The sequence below is a fragment of the Asterias rubens genome, chromosome 4, assembly GCF_902459465.1.
Source record: "Asterias rubens chromosome 4, eAstRub1.3, whole genome shotgun sequence".
Lineage (NCBI taxonomy): Eukaryota > Metazoa > Echinodermata > Asteroidea > Forcipulatida > Asteriidae > Asterias > Asterias rubens.
Genome location: NC_047065.1, coordinates 14,315,742 through 14,324,440, shown reverse-complemented (window position 1 = coordinate 14,324,440; position 8,699 = coordinate 14,315,742). Strand labels below are relative to the sequence as shown.

The window sequence follows — 8,699 nt, the reverse complement described above, 5'->3', positions numbered from 1 at the left end:
TCCGCTCCGGACACTTTTGCATATGCAATCGAGTCCGGGGCTATGCAAAAACCGACCTGTGGACATCTACGTGACTGCACATGTGTGTGCGCGCGTATTAGCGAGCGTGCATGTGCTGAACCTACGTCCGCATGTGCAGCATGAACATTCACGTACTTGCAGCGAAAACCCAACGGCCGGACATTTCCCATGTAAGTCATGACATGCAATTTTTAGCTTGTAAACAAAATGGCGGCCGTGTTCCGTCGACCAAGGGCGTTTAATTTTAAGGACGGTTTTGCACGGGGCGGACACACCAGCATATGCAAATGTGTCCTGGTGGACACAATTGCATTATGCAGCAGTGTCCGGGCGGACACGATTGCATACGCAAAACCGTCCGGCGGACATAATTGCATATGCAATAATGTCCTCCGGATAGTATTACATCGAGGACATAATTGCATGCGACATGGGCGGTTCAAAGGGGCACCCGCTTTGACCTTCCCTAAATCTGCCTTTGAACAGAGAGCTTGTTGTCGTTGTGAAGCCCTCCACCAGCTACACCAACCCCCCACACTGCTCTAATTACTTCCATAAATTAAGAACTCATCATTCCCACTCCCTAAAATTTCAACCAAGTTTCGTTTCTTGGTCGTAAACCTTTGGTCTTAAAGGCAGTGGACACTATTAGTAATTGTCAAAGACTAGCCCTCACAGTTGGTGTATCTCAACATATGCGTAAAATACAAAACCTGTGAAAATTTGAGCTCAATCGGTCATCGAACTTGCGAGATAATATTGAAAGAAAAAAACACCCCTGTCACACGAAGTTGTGTGCATTTAGATGGTTGATTTCGAGACCTCAAGTTCTAAATCTGAGGTCTCGAAATCAAATTCGTGGAAAATTACTTCTTTCTAGAAAACTATTGCACTTTAGAGGGAGCCGTTTCTCACAATGTTTTATACCATCAACCTCTCCCCATTACCCGTCACCAAGAAAGGTTTTATGCTAATAATTATTTTGAGTAATTACCAATAGTGTCCACTGCCTTTAAACCCTTGCGAGGATCAAGGGTAAGAATTATAGCATAGACCTGGATGATTTCTCTAAGTATTTTGACAATTTTTCAGATGGAATGTTTTCTCTATGTATTTAGACAGAACTTTATAAAAATCAGCCTCAAATTAAAGTTTGTTGAAACTATTTTGTTCACTATGTTTAATTATGCAAAGCAGTTTGGAAACCCTCATGCACAGAGTGGAGGTCTGAAAAGGTTACCCCCCCCCCCAACCACCACCAGTACCGTTAAAGTGTATCTTAACCTACCGACCCCAAGTGCAAATAATGAGATCATTGGGATTGTATCTACTTTAAAAATGCTATGTCAGATTTTTGGCCGATTTTACCTAATAATTTTGATGGGGCTCGAGAAAGTTACAAGCTTTCATTTGAGCCATTGCTCGAAAAAGTCCGCCAATTATTAGTAGCAGTGAAATAAAGTGCTTAAAATTAGTTTTTGTCGAGATCCCGACAATATATCATGTGACCAATTCTTGTGTGTTTTATAAGAAACGTTTTTAATTTTTGTCATGGTTCCTGACCATTAAAAGTAAACGTTAACTTTTTTTTGATAGAGCGGGTGATACTCTTTGAAATATCATTCACTCAAAAAAAAAATCAATTTTTTAATATGTTTGGGGCCGAAAATCTGACACAGCATCTTGAAGCTAATAATAGGGAAACTAATTACACTAAGTCAGGGACAGATTGGAAACGTACAAATGCGGGTGTTTTTTTTTTTATATATTATAAAGTCTTCACTTTATTATTGTCCTTTTATTTTCGTTAACTAGAACTAATAGAATATAAATATATAAACAACAATATCTTTACTGTCAATCCTTCTTTATTGTCAAACTTTTGTCAAACTTCATGCACAGCCGCAAAGATTACAATGCTATAACAAAGAAGCGAGATTTATTTCGTCTGCATAGTAACAAGCACGAAGTGATTAATAAGTTGTTCTTATCATGAAGCATGTAAGCAAAGAAAATATGATAAGCACAGAAGAGTATTACTTATAGAAGGAACAGGCTGCCAGCCAAACATGCATTAATTTTCCTTGTTGTTGTACCCCACTACATTTTTGCTTGACATTAAGCCCTTACGTCATCAAACTTTTTATGTTAACATTTATGTTATGAGTATAGTTACCAATAATGTCCAGTGCCTTTAACATTAAAATTACTTAATATATAAACTATGATTTCACTGAAGAATTAAAAAAAAAATTTGTATACAACATTATTAAAAACAAACAAAAACATAGGCCTACATAGAAAAACCACGCACAATTTGAACATGGATTTCTGCCATGTGGCAATCATTGTCAAGAAAGTTGTTTCGAAGGCTAGTAGGCCTATTATACAAAATTCATGTTAGACAAAATAACTGAAATCGATATTTGGGGAGGGGGGGGGGTGAAGTGTGGATGATATGCTAAGGTTATTTATTAATAGACTTTATGCTCATGACGTCATTTCAATATGACAGCGCTTTGGTGCATTATGTATTATTTGTCATCACTGTTCTACCTATAAGATGACGTCAGTACATGAAGTCCATAAGCATTGTGAGTGAGATTAATGGTGTTATGGTTAATTAAGTTAAATTAATTAGTTAAAATTATTTCATGTTAATGTTAAGGGGCTGTGACAGTGGTGAGAGGTCGCTTGCAAAGGATTCCCTCTATATAGCATAATTTGTAAAAACATGCATTCTTCGCACTTTCAAATTCCACACAAAACCTTGAAATTTACTTTATTGGCAAAGCTGTAACCATCCGTCTTTAAAAATGAATTATCAACTACTCCGAGATCTAAGAAGAAACTGAAAATACAACCATGTGTAAATCTCTTAGGGTGAGTGTTGGCTCTGAAAAGAGCCGATTGGGTCTTGACGTTTCGAACAGTATACTCTGCTCGTCTTCATGAGAAGACAGGAGAACAGTATACTCTGCTCGTCTTCATGAGAAGACAGGAGAACAGTATACTCTGCTCGTCTTCATGAGAAGACAGGAGAACAGTATACTCTGCTCGTCTTCAGGACCATCACGAGCAAAATATACTGTTCGAAAATAAACGTCGAGACCCAACCGGCTCTCTTCAGAGTCAACACTCGCCCTAAGAGATTTACACATGGTTGTACCCGCAAGTTTACTACTAATTTATTGTTTCTTCTTATGTTTCAACATCATGCAAAACTTCAAACAATACTTACTCCGAGACCATCAAAATCCAAAGGACACTGCAGTCTTATGAATTTGATTCTCCACAATAAACTAATAATGCTTGGAAACAAACCAGGAACATGCAGTCAACTGATATGGATGTTGGATTTTGATGGAATCAGAATCTAATTACGGTACTTAACATTCCATTAAGGATGAACCAAAATTTGCATTGGAAAATGACGTATTGCCTTTAAAGGCACTGGACACGTTTGGTAATTGTCAGAGACCAGTATTCTTACTTGGTGTATCCCAACATGCATAAAATAACAAACCTGTGCCAACTTGAAAGGAGTGATGACAGAAAAAACATCCTTGTTGCATTACTGTGCTTTCAGAGGTATAATAAAATACTTCAGGTAAAGAATTTTATTATTAGAGTGAAAAATTCCCTCTTTCTCAAAAACTATTTTAAAATGTTTAAAACAATTTGTTAGCACAACAATTTACTTAAAAGTAATAACCAATAGTGTCCAGTGCCTTTATGAAGAATTTTCCAAACCTCGTCTTGGGTTCTGGCTCCAGCATGGGCTCTGGTTCCAGCATGGGCTCCGTTGTCATTTATGCGAGCGCATATGGGGAAGCGTAAATTTTGCCTTGTGGTTCGAACATCAAAATGGAGCATGAAGCCAGAACCAGAGCCCAAAGCCGAGTCTAAAGGGCCTTGTCACATAAAGCAAATTTTACAGGCAACTTTTACAGGCAACTTGGAGGCAATCCTTACGAGCAACTTGGAGGCAACCAACTGCTGCAGTGCAAGCTAAATGACCACTTTGGCAGCACACGAGTAGTTTTTCAATCAATGTCTTATACGGTTTTCAAAGAAATTATAAGACATTCAAAATGGGAATGAAATATCGTCTTGGAGATTGCCTGGAACTGGTTGCCTGTAACAATTGCCCCCCCCCCCTCAAGTCTACAGTCAGTAAGGCGCAATCATGGTTTAGCTGGGCTCACTTGAATAGTTGACCTTTGGGTGAATCATCTGGGTAGACTTGACGAAGTCCTCCTCGTCATGATTCCACAGTCCAGAAAGGGTAGCCTCATCATCAGAGTGTCTTCAACTGTGGGAGAAAATTTATGATTGCTTGATAACAAAATTTAAACTACTTTTAATAACCTTGCTAGTGTCTTAAAACATGGATTCAAAGGGAATAGTCGTGAGCGAGAATGGTCCATAAAATTCATTCAATTGCATGATCAGACCTTTACAGATCAGTTATTGTTTGTTTGTCTGTTTCTTTCTTTCTTCCAGAAATCAGTTAATGGCCTGACGTTTCGACCCTAGCAGAGTCTTTCTCGAAGGCTCTTAGAGAAAGACTCTGCTAGGGTCGAAACGTCAGGCCATTATTATTATTATTTGTTTTGCATTTATACCCTCTGTCCATTTGGTTGGTAAGTTGTCTGGGGTCGATTTCACAAAGAGTTAGGACTAGTCCTAACATAGGACTAGTCCTAGGAGATATACAAATTGCATGGATAGTCCTAAGTTAGGACGAGTAACTGGTCCTAACTAGAGATAAGACTAGTCCCAACTCTTTGTGAAATCCACCCCTTCAACAGCTAATTTATTTTATCTGTTTCTTTCTTCCGTTAAAAACGTGAACTCAATTTCAATGAGGATACCTCCCAATGGTTCGCTGTATTTGTTGATTGGAAAATGAAAACTAGACTAAAATAATATGGGATTTTAGGCATTGCATGGGGAGGTATTAATATTGGTTTTGGTTAGCGGTTACACCATGTGTGTATCTGTTAATGCCAAGTTGATTTTATTCTCTTTTCTAAAGAACAAAATATACCTGGCAAGTATACACATGGTATTACCGCGAACCCAATATACTAGAAGAGCAACGAATATTATTTCAAAATTTGACAGTTTCAAGTCTTCAGAAAACGATTGTTTTAGAGCCCATTACGAAAATATATCTTTACCGCTATTAAAGGGGTTGGTGCTTTTTGCATGACAAAAAAAAATGTCCACAGATTAACACTTAACTTAGACACAGTTTGAAGAAAATATTACTTGCTGAGGTGCTGTAGTTATTGAGAAATTAGTGAAACAATGTCATGAAAATAATGTTCGTTCCAATGATCATGAGACGAAAATTATTTTAGCATGTCAAGACGTATTTTAATGACATTGTTGTACTCATTTCTCAAAAACTACAGCACCTCAGCAACTAATATTTCAAGGTACGCTTTCTACTATCAATATCTTCAAACGGTGTAAGTTTAATGTAAATCTGTGGACATTGTGTTTTGTGATACAAAAAGTACCCAAATCCTTTAAGGTATGAACTTCAAGAAAGATTTGGGCAACAAATTATTTCAAAGTTACCATGCATTCTGTTGTTGACTTTCTCCGTTCTGCCTGGCCTCCACCGATGCACATCGCAACAGCTCTGGCTTTAGTCGTCACTGCACACGACTGCTAAAAAGAGGAAGAATAAATAAACACACATGACCATTAATTACTCTGCATTGATTGTTGCAAGACGAGCTGAATATAGTTTTAAATTCTAAATAAAACAAATTGTTTATGCTGGTTACCATCGCGGTAGGTGACCATTTAATGACCAAACAGTTTTTCTGAAAGCATAATCCACATGTCTTTATGCTTTTCGAGAAAAATATCTGGAAAGGTTAGCATTAATTGTCACGTCAATTCAAACTGTGTACCAATTGTCACGGTGAACCAAGAGTTATCAGCAACCCCCCAATACAACATGGATTTAAAGACCATTCAGGTTATTTTCCTTTCAAACTTACCCAGATACTTTACCGGTTTATCAACCAGGGCCCAATTTCATAAAGTTGTTTAGCAGACAATTCTACTTGAATTTCTTTGCTAAGCAAAAAATGAGTGGATCACCAAATGCAAACATAATGGAACTTTAGCTATCAGCAAGCTGGTACCCAGTTTTTGCCAATGACAGATTTTTCTGTGCTGAGAACCTGTTGTGCTTAAAGGCTCTATGAAATTGGACCCAAATATTTGCTGCTAACACCTGACCTTGTTGACCTCGCTGACCTTGGGTCACACGTCAGAGACATCGAAGAAAGAATATGTCATAGCCCAATATTATTTCATAAAGCCTGTAAGCACAAACATTTGCTTAACATGAAATTCATTCCTTAATAAAAACAGAATTACCAACCAAATTTCCACGTGATTTGCAGGATAAGCAAACAACAGCTGAATGCCAGTAACAAGCAATATTCAACAAAATAAAAATTTGGTTGGTAATCTTGTTTTTATCAAGGAAGAAATTTCATGCTAAGCAAATTTTTGGGCTTACAGGCTTTATGAAATTTTGGCCCTTGTCCTGCCTCCATTGCCATGAACTTGCTGGTTGGTCACCTTGGCTCAAGATGTCGATGATTAGACTTGTTCATCATGTTCAGAAGAAGACACAATCTGCATCATTAAAAGAAAACTTAATTCTAAAAAGGTTAGCATTTTGAGCTAAAGTGAGGTCTACCACAAGTTTACCCTAACACGTTACCAAACTAGGATTATCGTCGGTATCCATGACAATTTATGTGGAAAAAAAAGAAATAAAAATGTTATAAAGGGAAGAGTTCCAGATACTTAGACCTGACTTTGTCCTTGACATCTGCCGACCTCGGGTCATTGATCAAGGACATCGATAGAAGACTCGTCATCGTCTGCTCAAGTCCGTACTTGCATCTTGGATGAGCCTGCTTGAAGGGGTGGAAGGTTTGTGTTATCTCTAGTCCAACACTGTCTTACTGTCTAGGCCAACACTATCTTACTGTCTAGGCCAACACAGTAGGCCAACACTGTCTTACTGTCTAGGCCAACACAGTAGGCCAACACTGTCTTACTGTCTAGGCCAACACAGTAGGCCAACACTGTCTTACTGTCTAGGCCAACACAGTAGGCCAACACTGTCTTACTGTCTAGGTCAACACTGTCTTACTGTCTAGGCCAACACTGTCTTACTGTCTAGGCCAACACTGTCTTACTGTCTAGGCCAACACTGTCTTACTGTCTAGGCCAACACTGTCTTACTGTCTAGGCCAACACTGTCTTACTGTCTAGGCAAACACTGTCTTACTGTCTAGGCAAACACTGTCTTACTGTCTAGGCCAACACTATCTTACTGTCTAGGCAAACACTATCTTACTGTCTAGGCCAACACTGTCTTACTTTCTAGGCCAAAACCAGTCTAGGTCTACCTGATATTCTTAATTAATATTTTAATCTGTCTGTGTATTGTTATACAATTTTAGTGTTTTTGTCTGTACTGTTAAATCAATGCCAGTTTTAATTTCCTCAGTGTGGGATAATAAAGTTCTTATCGTATCTTATCCTATCTTATCTTATCTTACTGTCTAGGCCAACACTGTCTAGGCCAACACTGTCTTACTGTCTAGGCCAAATTTGTCTAGGTCTACCTGATATTCTTAATTAATATTTTTATCTGTTTGTGTGTTGTTATACAATTTTTAGTGTTTTTGTCTGAACTGTTAAATCAATGCCAGTTTTAATTTCCCCAATGTGGGATAATAAAGTTCTTATCTTATCTTATCTTATCTTATTTTACTGTCTAGGCCAACACTGTCTTACTACTGTCTAGGCCAACACTGTCTTACTGTCTAGGCCAACACTATCTTACTGTCTAAGCCAAAACCAGTCTAGGTCTTCCTGATATTCTTAATTAATATTTTAATCTGTCTGTGTATTGTTAAACAGTTTTTAATGTTTTTGTCTCTACTGTTAAATCAATGCCCGTTTTAATTTACCCAGTGTGGGATAATAAAGTTCTTATCGTATCTTATCTTATCTCATCTTATTTTACTGTCTAGGCCAACACTGTCTTACTGTCTAGGCCAACACTGTCTTACTGTCTAGGCCAACACTGTCTTACTGTCTAAGCCAAAACCAGTGTAGGTCTACCTGATATTCTAAATTAATATTTGTATCTGTCTGTGAAATGTTATACAATTTTTAATATTTTTGTCTATACTGTTAAATCAAGGCCAGTTTTAATTTTCCCAGTGTGGGATAATAAAGTTCTTATCACATCTTATCTTATCTTATCTTACTGTCTAGGCCAACACTGTCTTACTGTATATGCCAAAACCGTCTTACTACTGTCTAGGCCAACACTGTTTTACTGTCTAGGCCAACACTGTCTTACTGTCTAGGCCAGGACTGTCTTACTGTCTAGGCCAACACTGTCTTACTGTCTAGGCCTATACTATATTAACACCCATACATTCCTAGACATGGCTGGTGTCCTCTTTCTTATGGCTGATCTCTCTGCTTCCTCAAGGAGAAGATACACTCATATTATTTCTCCCGCTTGCCCCCTTGTTCTTCTTTTTTTCTTCTTCTTTTTTTCTTGTTTTCTTCTTTTTTTTCATTTAGAATAACCAAAACAGATTTGCAGATTG

General features: G+C 37.9%; 1 long non-coding RNA gene across 1 annotated transcript; it reads right to left on the bottom strand.

Moving 5' to 3' along the window:
* Window positions 1-3,697: 3,697 nt before the first annotated feature.
* On the bottom strand, window positions 3,698-8,244 carry LOC117289617. The gene is made up of 3 exons (XR_004518964.1): window positions 6,575-8,244; window positions 5,614-5,706; window positions 3,698-4,336 (listed from the first exon to the last, which is right to left on the bottom strand). It is a non-coding gene; the product is annotated as an uncharacterized LOC117289617 (long non-coding RNA).
* Between the last annotated feature and the right edge of the window lie 455 nt (window positions 8,245-8,699).